Raw genomic sequence first — 23285 nt, 5'->3', positions numbered from 1 at the left:
CCACCTGCCTCGGACCCCCAAAATGCTGGGATTACAGGCGTGAGCCACCACACTCGGTCTTTACGTTCAATTTTTTTGTCTTTAAATTTTAAGTGAATGTTATATAAACAGGATATGGTTAGGCCACTTTTAAAAATCACTTTATTGATCTATGACTTTTAATTGATTATATACATAATTTTATTAAAGCAACTATTAATATATTAGTGGTTCAGTATGCAATTTTATTGTTTGTTTTTGCTGCTTTCTATTCTTCTATTTCTTTTTTCTTGGCCATCCTATGGATTACTTGAAATTTTGGGGGGATTTCATCTTGATTTTTTACAGTATTTTTATTTGTAACTTTTACATGGTTTTTGTATTATTTGCTTTTTGTATTATAATACACACATGTAAATTGTAAAAGACTACTCATATTAATAATCTTACTACTTTGAGTCAATTGTGGAAGCCTCATTTCTATTTAGGTAGAGTATGGAGTTTAGAGCAATGCTGTTATATTTGTATAGTAGGAGTGAATCATGCCTATAGATTAAAAAAATATATAAGGGTGGATCAGTATCCAAAATTACATCATACAAATATGCAAGTATGGCAAATTAAGATTTTATATTAATATTATTATTACTAGATAAGCATTACATGGTCAGAAATGTAGCATGATTGGGATTGTGTTTTCAGAGAGTTTATTCTGATGTATTTCCATATGTGGATTAGAATTTGTTTGGAATGAACTCATAGAGTGTAGTTAAATTGCCATTTCAGTCCTGGTAGTCCAAAGTAAAGTAAAATAATAATAATAATGATAATGATAATAATAATAATGCAAAGATGTGAAAAAGAGATATAAAATCAGAGTTATCAGAGTCTTTAGAAAGTTTCATAAGTCTCAGTTAATAACTGTTTGAATATGTTAAGATAAAGAGTGATATATATTTAGGTTTGATAGAAGAAGTACAGATGAGCACTTTATGAAGTAGTTATGGCTGAAATTACACAGTATTTGGAAATTGCTTTAGGTATTTTTGGAAAAAAGGGATGTTGATTGCAGATGTTTAAACAAAACTGCAAGCTATTCATACACAGTAAAGATTAGAGACACTTATGTAATAATATGTGTACAATGTTGCTTCTTGAAATACTGCCAGAAAATAGGAAACCACCTAAATGTCTACCAAAAATATTTGAATGAATAATTTATAGGGAAACCATAATTTATGCAATTATGCAGCATTTCAAATATCTATTAGAAAGAAATTAATACTAGACAGATTAATGAAGAACTCATTTAGTTAGAGATATTATAATTGTCACAAAATTTTGGAAAAACTAGTCATAGAAAAACATGCATGAGTTCACTGATGAGAAGATTTCAGAAGAACAAATAATTAACACTTAAATTAGTTATAATAAAGGTGAATATTAGTGTATATTAGGAGATAATCTGTTGGAAAGACATTAAAATTACACCAAATTATATAAGTGCTGGAATTGTGGTAAATTTTCATAGTTTATATGTGTTTTAACATTTTCATTTAAAATATTGTTAAAACCCAAAAGACAGCATATTATTATAAAGTAACTTTCACTTTATGCATTTGCGTATTATTATATAAGAAAATATTAGCAAGACAGTATCAATTTAATATTTTCCAGAATGTAAATAATTGACTTGTTTCCTAAGTTTTAATGTTTTTGTTCTTGATGCTAGCAATATAGTGATTGCTTTGTATATATTTGTAACTATCTGTGAAAAAGCAATCGGGAAACATATAATTTAAATAATAGAAAAATAAATCCGCAAGCATTCTATTATTTTGAATACTGAATCTTGATTAAAAACATACATTAAAATATATTTTGTTGGAATGCTAGTTACTTGCAAAGGAAAAAAAAAACAAAGCCTTTTTGTGCAATTATGTTATAAAGTACACTGAGACAATCTAAGTAGGCATCAGCAGAGAACACTGATGTAAAGCAGACACAATGGAATAAGAGATGATCCTGGAATAATAAAAATAAAAAAGGGTCTGGTTTTTATTCATCTATGTGATTGTATTTCCTAAATTTCTTCAAGTGAAGCTATTTGTGCTTTCCACTATAAGACCTTAAAGATATGGTTATAAACAATAAGAAAACACCCTAGAGTGAGATCTGAGTATAATTTCTTCTGACCATATAGTGATCAATATTAATTTCCTTATGCTTCTTTCTGCATTTAATCCAAATAGGATCTTCCGGTCAAGTGTGATGGCTCACATACATAGTCCCAACACTTTGGGAGGCCAAGGCAGGAGAATCACTTGAGATCAGGAGTTTAAGACCAGCCTGGTCAACATGGCGAAATCCCATCTCTACCCAAAAATACAAAAATTAGCCAGGTGTGATGGTGCATGCCTATAATTCCAGCCACCTGGGAAGCTGAGGTGGGAGAATCACTTGAACATGGGAGAATAGCTTGAACCCAGGAGGCGGAGTTTGCAGTGAGCAGAGATCATGCCACTGCACTCCAGCCTGGGTGACAGAGCAAGGCTCTGTCTCAAAATAAATAAATAAATAAATAAATAAATAAATAAATAAATAAAATAAATCCAATAGGACATTATAATTTCCTAAACCATGTTAGCTTTTAATTCAACATATTGCAACTTGTTGACTTAATGTTTGTTTAATAACCTGAGTCTTTTAAAGAATTATATTTTTCAAATATCTATAATCTAGTTTTGGTACAGAATGTATAGCAAATTTCTTAATATTTAAAAACCTTGTTTAAAGGTTTACTTCCTAAGCCTGTGGTGAAAAGACATATTTTCTCTCCATTGGCCTTTAAAGTCTGTCCAAAACCAGCCCCTAAGTGTAAGTCTTTCTTTTTTCCAAATAATCCTGAGCCAGGCTTCTAATCTCATCATTTTTGTTTCTTCAAAATATTTTCAAATTGGAAACACGGCTCACAATAACCTAATATTTTCTTTGTTATTCCCACAGTTGATTGTCTGCTTATGTATGTGAAGAAAGAAATTTTCTTCCCATTACTGGGAATATATCCAAAGCATTATAAACCGTTCTACTATAAGGACACATGCACACGAATGTTCATTGCAGCACTGTTTACAATAGCAAAGACCTGGAACCAACCCAAATGCCCATCGATGATAGACTATACAGGGAAAATGTGGCACATATACACCATGGAATATCAAAAACGATGAGTTCATGTCCTTTGTAGGGACATGGATGAAACTGGAAACCATCATTCTCAGCAAACTGACACAAGAGCAGAAAATCAAACACCACATGTTCTCACTCATAGGCAGGTGTTGAACAATGAGAACACATGGACACAGGGAGGGGAGCACTACACACTGGGGTCTGTTGGGGGGAAATGGAGGAGGAACCAAGGGGTGGGGAGTTGGGGAGGGATAGCATGGGGAGAAATGCCAGATATAGGTTAAGGGGAGGAAGGCAGCAAATCACACTGCCATGTGTGTACCTATGCAAAAATCCTGCATGTTCTTCACATGTACCCCAAAACTTAAAATGCAATAAAAAAAGAAAGAAATTTTCTCAAAATTCTTATATCTGAGAATAAGCTTTAATTCTCACTCTGTAACCAGTGTAACCACAAACATTCTCAGGACAGTCCACTGTGGTTTAGCAGATAAGGTTGATCTCAATCCCTCAGTGTCATACAGAGACAGGGTACCTTATACTAAAAATTACTTGTAACAGTGAGGTTATAGTTCCTTATTTTGAAAATATAGAACAAAAACCTAAGAAAGTTTCCCCATCATGACAAAAATAAGTATGGTATGGGGAGCTTACCATTATACCGCATCTAAACTTCATGTTAGTTCCTCTGGCATTCGGGTGGTAACTATGAGCCTGGGTTACAGGATAACAACCCTCTTTTCCTTTAACGAAGTTCATTTTTGGGAGGTGTGCTTGAGGGTGACCCTTGGTTTTTATTCTTAGCATATGTTTAAACTGGACCATCTTAAATTGTTGGACAACATTCAGTAAATTTAAAATCCAACTGATGATTAGATTTGATGGTTCTTTTCCCTGGAGGAAACTAAACCTTCATGAAAATGAACATTTTATAACCATCCTTGAGCTCTAAAAAGATAAGATATTTGAAGAATCACACTTTTCGCCAAAACAAAAAGAATGTCTTGCAGAAAAACAAGCAAACCAAAAAGTGAAACAAATAATAACACTCAAGAAGTACGTCAAGACAAAAATAATGCACTGTTGAATGGATACCAATTTGATCTTATATGTAGATGACTCTGTTGTTTTTTCAATTCATCCTTACTTAAGTAAAGGATCTGAGCCATTATGAATTTCCCTTTCCACCTACACAGAGAAAGTTGATATGAACTTTTCCACTGATCAAACATAGAAATACATGCACTCATACATAGATGTGTATGTACATATATATATAATAAATACATGCATATCCCCCACTTGTGAGGCTCCCTTATACGAACACATTCAATAGCAGTCATAGCTCTCAGAATAAAGGAATCCAAAAAAAGTGCACAAATTATATTTTTTATTATGAAAATGAACTACAACATGTCAGACAAAAATTCTGGGAAAGATGATATTTTGGAAAGAACTTACAGAACCCAATACAGTTGATCCTTGAACAAATGCAGGATTTAGAGGCACCAACCCTCTGCACAGTTGAAAATTTGCATATAACATGGACTCCCCAAAAACTTAACTACTAATAATCTACTGTTGACCAGAAGCATTAGGAATAACATAAATGATATATTAATACATATTTTGTATGTCATATGTATTACACACTGTGTTCTTACAATAAAGTAAGCTAGAGAAAAAAATGTTTTACTGAGAAAATCACAAGGAAGAGAAAATATACTTACTATTGATTACATGGAAGTGTATCATCATAAAGTTCTTCATTCTTACAATCTTCATGTTGCATAAGCTGAGGAGAAGGAAGAGGAGAAATAATTTTGTTGTCTCAGGGACAGCAAAGAAAAAAGAGTTGGAGGAGGTGAAAGGGGTCACAGGAGAAGCAGGTGCACTCAATGTATCTTTTTTTTTTTTCTTTTTTTAAGAAAATCTGTGTATCAATGGACCTACACAGTTTAAATCCATGTGTTTCAAGGTACAACCATGTGTGTAAATTTTACTGGTGTAAAATTGCATAAATGTATTGGCAGAGCAAACAAGACGAGTGTGTGAGAAATGATGGTGCCAGGACAAAATAGCTATTTTTTATTGCATAGATTTCTACCATCCAAATTCCAGTCTTTCTTATATTATATTGATAGATGGACTGAAACATGAGTAATTTAATCATTGTCAGATAATGTATTAATTTCCAAGAAAGATAAATATACTATACTGAAAGTATTACTGCCATTAATAATCAAAACATATTATGTTTGGAAAAAATATTTACAATCATTTAGAATGAAAAAAATGCATTTAAAAAATCATATGGTCATACTAATTGCAAGTACAATCTGAACCAAAATATTAATTTGTTGCTTTTAAATGCCAGCATAAAATTAATATACTGTAAAATAGTTATAATTACTCATAGACTTGGAAGTAATATCTTTTGTATGTCTTATGCTAGTAACACTTTAATATTAGAACTATGTTATATCAATTTACCATCTTTTGCATTATTATAAAAATTTACTTAATATCAGAAGATTTTTGACAATCTAGAGGGGTCAAAGTAGGGTGATAGAGCTAGAAAAACAGAGAAGAAGTTCTTGTCTGTCTATGATTACCTGATGTTAATAAAATCTACATTTAGTATTCATCTTGAAATGCATTGTTATATTTTAAGGATATATTAATTATGCTACTTTTTCTCCAGGTTGCAAACACCATTGTGTAATTCAAATTTACAATTATAAATTACATAAAAAGTTATTTATCTGCTTATTAAAAATATTTATTTTTTCATGTGAAATAACAGAGCATTATCATTAACAAGGAAATAATCTGTAATTCTATCACACTAAATCAAGTACTGTAACACAGGCATGAATGCATAGAAATGTTTCAGTCAACAACTGATCAAATATATAATAAGATTATAGTATCATATTTTCTCTGTACCTTTTATTTGTTTAGCTATATTTGAATACATGAAGACTTACCACTGTGTTACAGTGGTCTACCCTATTCAGTACAGTAACATACTGTACAAGTTTGTAGCTTAAGACCAACAGGCTATACTATATTATATAGGCCAGGTGTACAGTTGGCTATACCATCAAGGTTTGTTTAAGTCATTCTGTTATGTTCACACAAGAACAAAGTTGCCTAATAGTACATTTCCCATTGAAATGACATATGATTCTAATAATATTGTACTCCGGATCTGAGTTCAAGTCCTGGATATTGTTGTTAATTTTCTGTCTCATTGATCTGTCTAATATTGATGTTGAAATCTCCCATTGTTATTGTGTGGGAGTCTAAGTCTCTTTATAAGTCTTATATATCTGGGTATTCCTGTATTGGTTGCATATATATTTAGGATCTTCAGCTCTTCTTGTTGCATTGATCCTTTTATCATTATGTAATGGCCTTCTTTGCTTCTTTTGATCTTTGTTGCTGTAAAGCCTATTTTATCAGAGGCAAAAATTGCAACTCCTGCTTTTTATTTATTTATTTATTTATTTATTTATTTATTTTTGCTCTCCATTTGGTTGGTAAATTTTTCTCCATCCCTTTGTTTTGAGTCTTTGTGTATCCTAGCATGTGAGATGGGTCCGGATACAGCATACCGATGGGTTTTGGCTTTTTATCCAATTTGCCTGTCTGTGTCTTTGGATTGGGGGATTTAGTTGATTTAAATTTAGAATTAATAATAATATATGTGAGTTTAATACTGCCACTTAATGTTAGCTGGCCATTTTGCCCATTAGTTGATGTAAATTCTTCACTATCTTGATGCTTTTTACTTTTTGGTATTTTTCAGAAAGGCTGATACTGGTTGTTCCTTTCTATGTGTAGTGTTCTTTCAGAAGCTCTTGTAAACCAGACCTGGTGGTGATGAAATCTCTGAGTGTTTGCTTGTTCACAAAAGATTTTATTTTTCCTTCACTTATGAAGCTTAGTTTGGCTGGATGTGGAATTCTGGGTTGAAAGTTCTTTTCTTTAAGGATGTTGAATATTGGCCCTCACTCTTTTCTGGTTTGTAGGGTTTCTGCTGAGAGATCTGCTATAAGTCTAATAGGCTGCCCTTTGTGGGTAACCTGACCTTTCTCTCTGGCTGCCCTTAGTATCTTCTCCTACATTTCAACCCTGGTGAATCTGACGATTATGTGCCTTGAGGTTGGTCATCTTGAGGACTACCTTTGTGGCATTTTCTGTTATTACTTGGAGTTGAATATTGTCCTGCCTTGCTAGGTTGGGAAAGTTTTCATGAATAATATCCTGAAGCATATTTTCCAGCTTGGATTCATTCTCTTTGTCACATTCAGGTACACCTATTAAACGTAGATTAGATCTTTTCACATAGTCCCATATTTCTTGGAGACTTTGCTTGTTACTTTTTATCCTTTTTTCTCTAATCTTGTCTTCTTGTTTTATTTCATTAAGTTGGTCTTTGACCTCTGATATCCTTTCTTCTTCTTGATCAATTCGGCTGTTAAAACTTGTGCATGCTTCACGAAGTTCTCTTGTTGTGTTTTTCAGCTCCGTTAATTCACTTATATTCCTCTCTAAATTGTATATTCTCGTTAGCATTTCATAAAACCTTTTTTCAAAGTTCTTAGTTTCTTTGAATTGGGTTAGAGCAAGTTCTTTTAACTCACAGAAGTTTCTTATCATCCACCTTTTGAAGCCTGCTTCTGTTAATGGAACACACTCATTCTCCATCAGGCCTTGTTCCATTGCTGATGAGGAACTGTGATCCCCTGTAGAGGGAGAGGCATTCTGACTTTGGGTATTCTCAGCCTTTTTAGGTTGGTTTCTTCCCTTTGTTGTAAATTTATCCATCTGTCGTCTTTATAACTACTGACAATAATTGGGTTTCTGAGTGGACGTCCAACTTGTTGATTCCCAGCGCTGGAATCTGAGCAACCCACTGTGCCGGCTAAAACAGCAGCATTAAAATTGATGGTGCTTTTCTGAGTCTGTACCAAGAACCGCCACTCCGAGGTGACGGCAAAACCACCTCACTGGCCACAAGAGTCATGCTGGCGATCCGTGGGGCTCCTCCGCTGGGAATCTCCTGGTGCGTAAGCAGCACAAATTTGTCTGAAAGTTTGGCCTCCTCTCATTCTCTGTGCTTTCAGATTTTTACTTAGAGCAGTGCCATTTATTTTCGCCTTTATAGTATGTGCTTTTGGAAATTAGATTTTGCAGCATGGAACAGAGTTAAGCACTTACCTTTTATTTGTGTTTATCCAGATATTGAAGTGTAATTATATGTGCATGAATGGTTGATCAACATTTGTCCTCATAAAATGTTATTTTCAGTTACTTTAACTCAGTTAACCACATTAATACTGATCAATTCTGGAATCATTCTATTTGGGTCATGACCATTGAAGTAAGTTCCCACTAATATTGTATCTTTAGCAGAAAAAATCCAGATTAAAAATAGAAAGTGGAAATCAAAATGCAATATAAAGGAAATCTGGGGAAGAATGGGAGAGATGGAAACAAATGTATTCATTGTTGACTACATGAGTAATGTTACAGTTATGACAAGCATCAGTAGAACACTTGAAAAAGTGAATAGAGGGGATTACATAGAGTGTAGCAGATTTCCATAACTTCTATTATCTTCAACAATTTTCATTTGTAATTTTTTTCTATATTTGATTAATGTTTAGCCATTTTGACAACATAAATACATAAAATTTTTAAGGAAAACAGCTTTTAAATTTATTTTCCAATGATTTTTGTGTTTGTTTCTAAAAATTTAACTGAGAAATACATTGTAGGCCGGACGCGGTGGCTCAAGCCTGTAATCCCAGCACTTTGGGAGGCCAAGGCGGGTGGATCACGAGGTCGAGAGATCGAGACCATCCTGGTCAAAGTGGTGAAACCCCGTCTCTACTAAAAATACAAAAAAACTAGCTGGGCATGGTGGTGCGTGCCTGTAATCCCAGCTACTCAGGAGGCTGAGGCAGGAGAATTGCCTGAACCCAGGAGGCGGAGGTTGCGGTGAGCCAAGATCGCGCCATTGCACTCCAGCCTGGGTAACGAGAGCGAAACTCCATCTAAAAAAAAAAAAAAAAAAAAAAAAAAAAAAAAAAAAAAAAAAAAAAAAAAGAAATACATTGTAACAAGAAAAAAATACACTGAACACCCCCCCACACACACACCCACACCCACACAAACCACCCCAAACACACACACACACACACACACACACACACACACACGCATGCACTGAAGATCTTACAAACAGTTATACTTTTCAGACAATGTAACAAGTCACAAAGTAACAAGTCACAAAGTGCCAGGAGAAGAAGAGGAACTCTCATGTCCTGCTGTGTTAATCAGAAATCTATTCTTACAAAAGGAATTCAAAAGTTGAGCCTTGGTGAATCAGTCAATAGAATTTTGAAAGCTAGTGAAGAAGAAGAAGAAAAAAAAAAAAACAAGTATTTTCAATAGTGTTATAAGGAACATAGGGGTGCTATCTTCAGGAAACTGAAACAGTGAAATCTGTTTTGAGGTTTGAATGCTTGCAGTACTGGCTGCCTCCATACATGGTCAGCATTGAGAGCTTTCACGGTGCAGTTATGAGGATCAATAGAACCCTTGTTGAAAAAGTAAGTGTGTGGAGGGGTATGTGTAGTGTGTACAGATGTCCTAGACATCACAATGAAAGAGACTAGAAAATCAGTACAAACAACAAAAAATAACCCTTTCCCAAGGTATTCATTTCCATAAAATATATTTTTTTCTAAGCACACTGTAGGCCTTTGATCTTCTCTTTATTAATTTCCCTTCTAGAGGAGTAGAATAATTTAACCAATTGTTAAGTTTGGAAAGAAAAGCTGGGTATTCAATGCACATCTTCATTATTTATTTAACCTCTCTTGGTAGTTTTTGACCTCAGATGTACCAGTTAGCTGATCCATAATGACTCTCTTAGAAGTGCAGGCCTCTTGCCTGTAAGTTGAGAATAAGTCAGTCTTATTCTATGATTTTATTCTAAATTGATGGTTCCAAATTATGTAAAGCCATTCAGAATCTTATTTTGTATTTATTTGCAAAATTGTAATGTTAATCCTTCAAATCTTTCTCAAATACATTATCATCTGTACCTGCATGTTTAACATGTCACTTAACTCAGGAATAGCTGCTTTACATCCTTAACATTTGTTTGAAATTCTTCTCTCTATGAAGAGTAATGTACCCATCTACACATACCTGATGTTACTTATTAAACATATTTCCAATATCCAGCCTGCCAAGATATGGTTTCCTTTGTATTTCTTATTTATGCTACAAATCCTGACATTTGGTGACAAATAATCTTACATTTAATGAAATAAATAAGTACCTTTTTCTCTCTCCTAAACTGTTGAAAAATATGCTTAAGCTACATAACATACTATGCCATATTTGTGAAAATAAGTTCATAGCAAATATTTGTGTTACACTTTTCTTGTACTGCTATAAAGAAATACCTAAGGACTGGGTAATGTATAAATGAAAGAGGTTTAATTTGCTGACAGTTCTGCAGGCTTTACAGGAAGTGTGGTGATAGCCTTTGCTTGGCTTTGGGGAAGCCTCGGTATGCTTTAAATTATGGCAGAAAATGAAAGTGGAGTGGACCACATCACATGGGGAAAGCTGGAAAAGGCATGAGAGAAAAAAAAGAGAAAGAGAGGGAGAAAGAGAAACAGAAAGAGAAAGGGGAAAAAGATGTGTCATACACTTTTAAACAAAACTAGGTTTCCTGTGAACTTTGAGCAAGAGCTCAATTACCAGCAAGGGAATGATCCAAGACATTCATAAGGATCTCCCTCCATTATCCAAACACCTCCCATCAGGCCCCACCTTCAAAAATGGGGATTACATTTCTGCATGAGAATGGCATAGGTGCAAATATCTAAACTATATCAATATTGAATAATGTAGTGATTAAAAAAGGAACAAAAATATGTAGGTAAACATGGAAGTGGCTACATATGCTTCTGTGTTCCAGTAAAACATGCTTTAGGTGAATATTCACTCTATCTGTAATCTTTTTATCTCATCTTAGGTTCATATAATTTAAAAGTAAAAGATAAACTTACAAAAACAAAACAAGTTTTGCTATTGTTAATACTTTATTTATTCATTTTATTAGTCTGTTTTCATATTCCTATGAAGACATACCTAAGACTGGGTAATTTATGAAGAAAAACAGGTTTAATGGACTCGAAGTTCAACATGGCTGGGGAGACCTCACAATCATGGTCAAAGGCAAAGGTGGAGCAATGTGGGGAACATTCCCATGTGATACCCCCAAAAGGCGTGAGTCTCACTATATGGTGAGTTTGATCCCAAACACAGTTTCCTGTTGGAGGGAGTCGAGCTCTCAGGGAAAAAGGATCTGAAATATGAATGATCAGTTTCTAACATCAACCACGATATCGTTTGGGACTAAAACTATGCAGTGCTGCTAGACCAAGTGACTCCCTGCCAGTAACCAGTTCCTGCTTTTAACTTTTTTATGACTCTTTCTTTAAGAATAAGCTTTAACCTTTTCTTTACTTGACTGACTACCTTGTACCCTAGATAATGGTTTAACTGTCAGGATATTTGCAAAGCAAATGCCACCATAAGGGATGGCTTTGATCCCTGATTCAGAGACTATTGAATGGGGGAGTTGAGATAAATTGAGTCAGGAGCAGACAAAGGAGAATCTGGTTAAAAGATATTCTGATGAGGAAAACCAGAAAACCTTTTCACATCTCAGTTCTAAAACAAGATCAAACCAGAAATACCTGCAGCCAGGAGGAATAATGTCTGGATGTAAACAAGCTTTGTGATCACAGGAAATTCTGTTACAACCACTGATTGCATATCTGATTTCTCTACTGTATAGGCCATGTAAGGTATAGATTTGCATTTCCTCTTGCAACCATTGTGTATCTGATTTCTCTATTGTATAGGCCTTGTAAGGTATAGATTTGCCTTTCCTCTTGCAATGATGTAAACCAGAGCAAAGAAAGTGTATTTATTCCTGGCCTTTGAAAAATAAAATTTGCTGTTTAGGCACAGCCTATTCAGCCCTCCAGACGCCTCGCTTTCTCTCTGTCTCTTACATATTTTTCCAAGCGCACACTCTCTTCCAGGTATTGGGACCCTCTTGCAGGTCAAGAGACCCCTGGCAGACGTGCCTACCTGTCCTGGATGGTCCCCGACATAGCAAAGGCATGTCTTACATGGTGGCAGGCAAGAGATTGTGTGCAGGGGAACTGCCCTTTTTAAAACCATCAGATTTGTGAGACTTATTCACTATCTCAAGAGTAGCACAGAAAAACCTGCCCCCATGATTCCATTACCTCCAACCGGGTCCCCTCTATGACATGTGGGATTATGGGAGCTGCAATTCAAGATGAGATTTGCATGGAGACATAGCCAAATCATATCATCCAAATTCAAATTCTCACTGTGATGAAATTTTGTAGCACAACCATATATGTAAATGTCACTTTATTGCTCTTTTAAAGGGGTCTATATTCAACACTCCAAATGTTTATGAATTTTTTCTTAAATAAAAACACTATGCACTACTGAGTAAGAAACACTCATATCTTTGCCATCATTCTCTCTGTGCATATTTTACTCATAAGTTTGTACATAATTTTAAAAATCACAGAAAAGTAGATCTTCCGTTTTCTGTTTAAGATGTAGATATATGAAAAAAAAATCCCAATTCCGGCCTCACAACAAGAATAATCTATGTACCCAGTAAAATCAAAACTTTCTTTGTGAACATCTTGGAGCTGACAACATGTTTCCCAATTTGACTGAAATCTGAGGAACGATAAGTGGTTTTCTCTAGGGAGAGATGAGACACAAACACTGACTCACCTCTAGCAGAGCATGCAAGGAAGGTAGGACCTCTCTCCCTGTAGAAAGAATGATTGACTTTCTGTAAGTTGTAAATTTTCAGTGGGAGCTATCCTGAGAATATATATCACAGGGAGCAACAGACATCAGAGAAGTTTGCAGCCACATGCAGGTTTTCTCTTCTGATTTCCACCAGGCAATCATAAGAAAGTTAAGGCACAGATTAAGAGACAGAAAGCATTCCTTGTGGTGAAAAACTAGGGGATAAGAATCGTTGCCACTGGGGGAAAAGCAGAGAGATCTTGGATTTTTTTTTTTTTTTTTTTTTTTTTCAGGTAGAGCAAGTCTTCAGCTGTAAGAGAATGTTCAGCAAAACTATTGCTTTCAGGGCAACAATGATAAGGCTGAGAGACGCAAACAAAACAAAACAAAAATACCTCCAAAGCTGGAATATGAGTAGAATACCATCCCAGGCTCTACTATTAGAGTTCTTCTACTATTGGGAGAAGGTTAAGATAACTAATAATACCAGAACCCTGAGATTCAAGGACACAAATCCTGCCTAAGACTCAGATGGAAATGAGAAAATAAAAACATCCCTGCCATTACTACAAGACTGGGAAAGTACTTGGTATTACATATTATAACAGCATTCTACAAACAGGAGATTAAAAAGAGTGTGGAGACATTTTGTGTTGTGAAAGGGCAGAGGAAAATTCTAAAGTTGAAGTTAGAGGCTTACCATCGTTAAGCACAAGGTAATGGTTAAGAATTAAAAACAAATGGAGGACTGAGGGTATCCAGAACAATGTAAAACAGTAGCCAAAAAGATAAAACAAAATCAGCTCAAGAGGTGATTAGATTGATTCAACTGCCCATAGTGGGGACCTGGATTAGGAAGAGGCAGGCCTATTTCCAGGCATAATTACATTTATCTTCAATTTCTACTCTCCGCACAATGTGCAGCCTTTAACCAAGATTTTTGAGACACACACAACAAGGAAATGGAAGCCATTATTGGAAAAAAAAAAATCAATAGATAAGACTCAACCAAAGACCACATGCTGGCATAATATTGCAGGGAGCTTAGGAAAAAAACAAAAAAACCTATGAGAAATACCATAAAGGTAAACAGAGATAACAAATGCCTTTAGTGGAAAGTAGACTCATCAGAGCCAATGACAGATACAGGGAACTTGACCATAGAACAATAAAGGAAGTAGGAGGAAGAAAGAACAGAGTGCTGAAGAATTGTGGAACAGTATTAAATGGCTAACATGTTTGTAATTAAAATCTCAGAATGAGAATTTAGAAAGAAAAAATTATGAAGAAATAATGCTGAGAATATTATAAACATTATACATATTTCCAAAGAAATATTTTTGTATGTATTATAAATGATAACTATCTTTATAAACATTATAAAGATTTCCAAGAAATATTATAAATATTACAAATAGATAAATATTATAAATAAAATATTAGTAATATTATAAATATGTATGAATTCAGAATATCATAAATCTTTCCAAGGATTATTATTAACATATCCAATGGACACACACATAGACACATCATATTTAAACTGCTAAAGAGCAAAGATAAAGAGAAAATCCCAAAGGCAGCCATAGAATAAGATACATTCCATACAAAAGAAAAAAAACTGGGATTTCCGACTTTCTGGAATCCCCTCCCACATGGTGGGAGCTCCCTTGGGGATTTCGTCTCTGGAATCCCCTTTCACACTCTTTGTGGAAGCCTTTCTCTTCTCCTTTCCTTCTCTTTTCTCTACCTAAATAAAATCACCTTTCTAAAATAAATAAATAAATAAATAACTTCACACTTATGATAGACAATTGTCACCAGAAACTATGCAAATCAGAATGAAAGCAAAAACTTAGCTTAGAATTGTATACCCAATAAAAATATCTCATAAAATTGACAGGATTGTCAATATTTTCTTGATTGTGGCTATGGTTCCACAAATATATACCTTTGTCAGAAGTCATCAGATTATACACTAATGTAACAGAAGTCTTTTGTTTGTCAGTTTATTTCAAAGTATATAGTAAACTTTAAGAAAATAAAAGTGTCTGTACTATTGGTATGCAATATTGAGATTTTAAATGACTTTAGAAATAACATTGGATATTTGAAAATTCTACAGATGTTTTAGAATAAAATGTTATTTTGCTAGTTCTTTTTAACAAATGTTTATTTTACATATTGTAGTTTCTATTTTGTATTGAGGATCAGTGGACCTTCAAAATGTAAAGACTCATATCTTACAATGTGAGTATATTTCAGAGATATATATAAAACACGTGGCTCATTTATTCTTTAATAACGGGATCAGCAAATACTATAATTTTTTTTTAACCCAATAGAAAAAAATGGCTGATTTCATTGAATATTATGGCCAATTATGTGGAAAGAACATAATTTAGAAAGCTGTAAGCTAGAGAGAAAGTTAAAAGGGGAGGAAAAAGAATTATGATAGTAAGAGAAACAGTAAGAGCTAGACTTCAAATGTGTATAGGTACACATACATGCATATGCACAGAAACAATAATATACAGAATCAGAGAGCTACAGAATGCCTCACCAATGTATGTAAATAACAAAATAATAGAAATATATTTGATCCTTCCTTTGTTACCCATTAAGATGCCAGAGCTGCACATTTTTAAAGCCATGTTTTGTTATCACAACTGCAGGTATGTGGATTACAGCTGAAATTATTTTTCCAGTGAGCCATAAATACTTTCCTCTCCATATGTCTCTGTTGTTTGGCAAACAGCAAGATAGCATTTAACCTAAACTTTAGGGGATTTAACATTTAGTTGTTATACAGAGAATATATGTTATGGTTTAAAATATTATAATTCTCAAATTGTCTCCTTAAAGCACTGCTTTTACTCTTATCTTTTGTATGTACATGTGATTGTATTTAATTTTTGGTTTTAGAAGGAAATAAAGTTTAAAAGTCTCAGTGCTAGAAAAGAAAGAGACTTTATAGTTTACCTAATTTACATGAGGCTACGGAGTAGTTTTTAAAATGTTTTTATGTCTGTGGGTTTTTTCTCTATTATATGTGTTTTACTGATATATAATAAAATTTTGACTAAATCTCAGATCTGCTGAACACAATTCTTTCTTCTGTGTTAGACTTCCATAGATTCATCCATTCTCTTTCATTCACTCTACTTTGAGAACTAGTTTATGGAACATTTCTAGCTAATGTTCATGACACTAGAAATCAGAAATGTTCATGACGCTTCATATAGTCTCCAATCTGGATTTTAAGTAATATTGTAATAATAAAGGGAAAAATTGTACCAATAACTTTTTATTGTGGTACTCCCTTAAACATTATACATAAGGATTTTCTTGGAAGCAAAGGCTGGTCATATTCTTTCTTTACTCACTAAAGTCTTCTCTCGATTGATACACTTCGCTTAAACTCAGAGTGCTCTCTCTGCTAAAGTTGTTTTTGCCATCAAGTAAATATAAAAATACGTTCACTTTTTGTGCCTTATTCTGATCCCAATAAGTTTTACATTACTAGTGCCTGTGTCTCTGACTCATGCCATGAACTCGTTCAGAGCAGGAATTGTAACATGCTTCCTATGACATGAAGCAAGGAGAAACTTTTGATGAAAGAATGAGTGAATGAATGAATGAATTAATGAAATTTCTTCAAGTCTTTTACAGTTTTTTGCACAAGCTATACAATGTTGTTCTTTTAAGTTTGTTTTACTTAAAACAGTTATGAATCACTGCATCTCAAAACATTCAGTATTACAAAACTGACATCAGAAGAAAAAATATTGCTTTGCTAAATAATTTTTTCTCAAGTGAAATTTTGAGATGATTTTGTAATTTGATCTTTATATATGTTTATACTCAGACCTTCTGTTACATTTTTTCATTTTTAAGTCAAGATTCAGCAATCTTGTTTTAAAAAATATTTTGAAAAGACCAGTGGATAGTTTGGCCTTTTTTCTCCACTGCCTATATCCCAATTGAAAACTACATACATGTTTGGATATATTTGTATATCTTTGTGTGCATATTGTATGTATGTTTTACATGTATGTGTCTTTTTGCATATGCATGTGCATGCATATATATACATCACTAATACATTTCACTTTGTATGTATTGCATTTACATTACCTATTTCATATTTATATCATATAAGACATATTATAAAAGTTTGAACTATATATTATATTGTATTATACTACATTGTATTTAGAGGCGTATACATATATACAAACTTCAAACAGATTAGAGAATATGGAGTATAGTAATACAAATATTTCTAACTATTGTAACAATGTTAATGTTCTTTTGTTATATATTGTTATTATAGAGTATTTTAATAAAAATGATTTTTTGATGGCCTTAAAATAATTAGAAGGTATATTTCCTTTACTATTGGTAGGGTGATTGCTATGCACCTAATCTGTGTTTTATGTCATAAGAAACAACCTATCATAATCTAGAGGTAATCAAACACAGTGAATAAACAAAATTTTGAAAGAGAAATGCTGAGCTTTATATAAAGGCCCTTAATTTTAAATTGATTTAGAAATTAAACTTCAGTTTTCCTATTGATAAGGACTAGATAATAATGGCCATTAATTGCTATTCTAAATGCATATATAATTCTTATTTCTCTCTGGAGACTAAATTTTTAGGATAAATCTTGCCAAGAATTGTTCAGTAAGTAGAATACATTTTCACAATTTTAAGCTGAAGTATAAATATTAGGTATGGGTGTATCCATCAGGAGCTCTGTTCTAGCAGCATGTCTCCTGGTGGAGGACATTAATCAGCTCTAGATTAGAGCCTTCATTAGGCTACCCCTCTGCCTCATGTGTATTTAAGCCAATCAATGCAGAATATAAATTTAATAAGAATTAAGATGATTTCAATCTGCATTGATAAACACTCAGAATACTTAAAGTATTATCTCCATATATTTTAAATAAAATAAATTTTAAATAGAATTTTAAACTTATATGCACTTTATTGCATACGAGTCCATTTGCTAAAGTAGTTTCATGGAAATTGTCTAGGAATCCAAATGCAGAAGGACTATAAATTGTTTTGATAACATTGCTGATTAAAAGAATAATGGCTAGGAGAAAAATTCTATATATAGTAATTAATAGGAATAAGTGTAATAATTCCATGAAAATCTTGTGAATATAAAATTGCATAATTTACCTGAGAGAGTAATATAATAAAATGTCAGATTCTTCTTTTACCACAGACAGATTTCTTACTTTTCAAAGAAAGATTAGATTCTACAATCTTGAAAAGTACACATACACACACACACACGCACACACACACCCCTTTCATGTGAGTATAAATCCTATTTTTAGAATAACATTTAAGAGAGTTTGACTTTTATAATCAAAATTGAAGTTGATGTTAAATTCAGGAGTACTTTCAAAAACTGCATGTGTCTAGATTTGTAAAATATTTTATTCCCCAAAATGATTACTTTAATCTCTATTTGCTTTACTTTTATACAGGCAACTTTATTATCAAAATATAAATTTGATGTTAAGAACACTGACATAAGATATGTATAAATTATGCAATACAACAAATATTAAATGAGATTAGATATTACATAACTCAGATGTATTTTATATATTATCTTACTGTAACTTAAATTACTATATAACATGATTTATATTACATAATAGATAAATATATGTAATATATAAATATATAAAATAACTATATACTAATTTATATTATGGTGAATACAATTTATAATATATAATATAATATAGATAAAAATATATAACATAATTATATTTAATATACCTATGAAAGAAATAACGATGACTAGTTTAAGATTCTAACCACAACAATTAGTTTACAGTCATATGGCACATAACAATATTTTGCTCAGTGAAGGACTATGACGGTGGGCTCATGAGAGTACACCATATTTGTACTGCATTTTTCTAGATGTAGATACGTTTAGATACACAAATATTCACCACTGTATTACTACTGGGTATGGCATTCTGTAAAGTAACATTCTATACAGGTGTGTAGCTTAGGAGCAATAGGCTACACCATACAGCCTAGGTGTGTAGTTGGCTTTACCATTTAGGTTTGCTTAAGTACCTTCTGTGATGTTTCTGCAATGACAAAAATCACCTAATGATGCATTACTCAGAATGCATTCCTGTCATTAAGGGAGGCATGACTGTGTCTTGTTTGGTTAAAGAAACAAGGGTCACACACACATTTAAGATAATTTAATGTTATAGATTCTGAATTGGCTTAGGTGAAAGAATGTAAGGATTATGTTGCCTGTATCAAAGTGAAAAACTATGTTCACTTTACATTATTCAAATTAAATATTTGTAAAAGCACTCTGTGGGGGTCAGGCAAAGGGAAAATGTGCAGTTTGGTTTTGGCTAAAGAGTTCTATTTTAGTACCAATGACTTTAATACAGCTATAACAGCACAATATGGGACAGTGAACTCAAACAATTATGTCATTATCCATTTATCTAAAGAGATGAAGGCAGCAAACCACATTGCCAAGTGTGTACCTATGCAACAATCCTGCAAGATCTGCACATGTACCCCAGAACCTAAAGTACAATAAAAATAATAATAAAGAGTCAAACTTATGAATTATTATTTTTACTTGCTTATTCAATATTGGATTTGCTGAAACATGTCACAATCTACATTTGTCCATATAAACAAAATGATAGTAGACATTTAAAAATAAAATAATTCTCTAAGAAGGCTCTTTATAGCTTGGAGGATGTCTGTGAAGTTTGATGAGAGCAGAGCCAATTCATAAATGAGTTATCATCTGTAATCAACACCATGTAAACTGTGCTGCACTCATAGGGTTTAAGCAGAAGGGCAATTTTCTCAATAATCTCTCCAGACGAACTTGGTGAAACTTTGCATGAAGACACGTGAGTGTCTCTATTCCATTGCAACTCAAAGAGTAGAAAACTGATGGTAGCATTGGTATCACCTGTGAGCTTTAGAAAAGCAGAATCTCAGAATTCATTCCAGATCTGCATTTACATGAGACTCACAGGTGATTCCTATGCACAATATGGTTTAAGACACACTACTTTAACCAACAGTCTAGTTGTACTGTATGGAGTCACTGGCTTTTTGAGCAAGTCACACACTCAACTCACCACACTCCAAAAACAAAATGAAACTGAGTTGTGTTGTATATAGTGGCCATTTAGTCACCTGACCGGGTCCTTATTCATTTACTCTTAAATTCTTCAAGTTGTATAACAAAAAATAAATGCAGACTTAAGTAAGGAGAGAGTTTATTCAAGAACACTCTTGCAATAGGGGAAACACTCCAACCTCAGGATCTGCAGGTGTCTCAAAAGTAAACAAAAAAGACTTTACAAAATAGGGAGGTTAGTGCTAGCAAGAACTTTGTGAATAATGGGGCAGATAATAGGCATGAGCCAACATGGTCAGGATGGTTTAATATAAAATGTTTCTGTGGTCTGCCAGTTCTCAGAATGAGCTGTTTAGGGGAATGTTCTGTAACGTATTGATTTAGTGCTTACTTGAGCTTGAAGTCAAGTCAGCATTTAGGGGCATTTAGGGAGGAGAGAAGCCTGACAAATGTTTGGTCAAGTCAAAGTGTGTTGGGTAAATCATGGACAATTTTTAGGACTTGGTCGCATGCAAGTCTTTGGCGAACAACAAATCATCCCAAACTTAGTTTCTATAAACATCTTATTTCATTATCTAATGATTCTACTGGGATTTTCTTTTTCAACTGGGCTGGTCTGATTTCAGACCTGTCACTTGCTAAAGTTGCATAAACAACTTATGTCACTTGCATAAAGTTGACAGTTTGGTGGCTTATCCTAGATGCTCTCTTTCGCATGTCAGGCAGCGGCAAGCTTTCGATGGAAGTGATGGGGGGTGACTGGGTGATGTCGCAGACTTAGACTATTTGAGACTGGTTTATATAGCAGCAGAATTTTGAAAGCTTGATAGTAAAACCTGCAAGACCTCTTGAAATGTATGCTCACAACTGACACTGTCATTTATGCTATAGTTCAAACCCAGTCACAAAGCCAGACTTGATTCAAGTGATGAGGGGAGATATTCTACTTCTTGCCAGAAGGAGTTGTGAAATACATATTGTATTCTGCCTTCATAGCTTTCTAATCACTGATTATCATCAGATTTGATATTTGTGGTCTGCTTCTTTATTTCCGTAAATCATTGTATACACCTACAACTAATTGGAAGACTAAATTATCTCAGTCTAGCTCAGAACTTTGTTATAGTTGTTAGTTTGGGTTTTAATTGTTTGTTGATAGAAAGAGTACTCCACTGCCGGCATCATGATCCCAAAGAACCCCGTGATATAGATTAGACACGACTTTTCTTGGTAAATTAGGACATTATATTTTGTGTGATTTTTCAGGCCATTGTCTTTGTGATACCATGAAGAAATTGGACAATAGTAAGATCCTGTGGAAAATAAAAATATGGGAACAAACAAGATTAATGCATTATTTTTACTTATACTTACGCAGGTATAAAAGTAAAAGCAGACACTCTTCCATGATTCTAGGAAAACTGGATATAAAATATAGAAACTGAAGCTTACCTTCTCATTTAGCTCATGAGGCCAAGTACCTTCCTAGCAATACTATGGTAATTTTTATACACATACCGGCTATTAAAATCGACCCCTGTCTTTTGTCATACAAATTTCTTATAACTTCGTTCTTTTCTGCTGATGTTGTTCTGGTTTATTATTCTTATTAATGTGTTCTGTGTATTCAGAAGTTAAGGTAAAATTAGATGATTCTTAACTCTGAGATCATTTCCCAAAGAGCTTTCTTCCAAGTTGTTATATTTCCTTAATAAATGCAAATGAAGTAATTATCTAGTTAAATTTTGACTAGGAATTATTCATTTGAGAAATTGTTGTTTTATCATGCATTGGAAGCATTTTTTCTACCTTTGGCACTTGACAATAAACTCATTCTGATCTAAATTGATTGCTGTGGGATTATCTTGGAGTCATTAAAATATTGCTGTATTGACATTCACTAATGTCTTTAATTAGCAATTTCAAATTCCAGTGCTTGGCATTATGTATAAACAGATATAATTTATAATCACTATAGCTGTTTATTCACTTTTGTTTGTATATCTTTTGAGTTTATAAAATACTTATTTGACATACTTGTGCTATATTCAAGCCATTAATGTTTATAAAATATTTAGATTAGCATGTCTGCCTCTTCAATAAATATATGGTTGAGATGCTGAACTTCTCTGAACCTGGACTGAAATGAAGAGTATGTTTTTATTTTGTTTTGTCACTTTCAAAGAATTTTTAAACTTTACATTTGTTATGAATTTAAAAGGTCCGTGTACACAAAATGTAAGAATCTCCCACTCTTTAGAAATTTGTATTTTTCAAAAGCCAGACGCTTTTGTTCAGAGGGAGGAAAATGTTTTTATTTGGAATCCATGTACATATTGTAAGGTTATCCTCTACTGGTTTGGCACTTGCTTTTTTTGAAAAATGTTGTATTCATGGGGTTGCTTTTAAATTCCTGCAAAGAAAAAGCCTGAAAAGAAGGTGCCAGTAACAAAAGTATGAAAGCAAAAATCCGTCAATATAAATTGACCAGAGAACAACATTAGGCTAATGGGTTGAGTGCCTTTTCTCCATCCACAGTCTCCTTCTTTTGAGATAATAAAGTGAAAATAGAGATCATATACTAGATCATATACATAGAGTTAGGAGAGGGTTAGATCTGTAAATCCACAAGATCACAGCTTTAGCTATGAACTTGTTCATGTCCCCTTTGTGAAAGTTTTCTTGCTACTAAACAGGCAGAAACAATATTGATTATATGGGACTGTTGTGAGAAGCAGACAAAATAAGGCTCATAAAGAAATATGGTTATACACATATGGTAATCATTCTATTAGCTTCTCTTCCTTCCTTATATTTTATATATACTTTCTCAGCAAGAATGGCAAAATGTCCTGAACTTTCTTTAAATATGAGAACTTCATAAAAGAAGAAATTTTCTCTATTGTTTCACAAATGGGTTTTATATCAAGTCCTGAGTATTCAGGTATATTGTTATAGGGCTTCCCAAAATAAGGGAGCTTTCACAGATGTCATTTTGTTTACCTCTAGGCTATAAGTTAGTTTAGTTTGAGATTTT

The sequence above is a fragment of the Saimiri boliviensis genome, chromosome 1, assembly GCF_048565385.1.
Source record: "Saimiri boliviensis isolate mSaiBol1 chromosome 1, mSaiBol1.pri, whole genome shotgun sequence".
Classification (NCBI taxonomy): Eukaryota; Metazoa; Chordata; class Mammalia; order Primates; family Cebidae; genus Saimiri; species Saimiri boliviensis.
The sequence above is the reverse complement of the archived record's forward strand: the minus strand, read 5'-3'. Positions refer to the sequence as shown.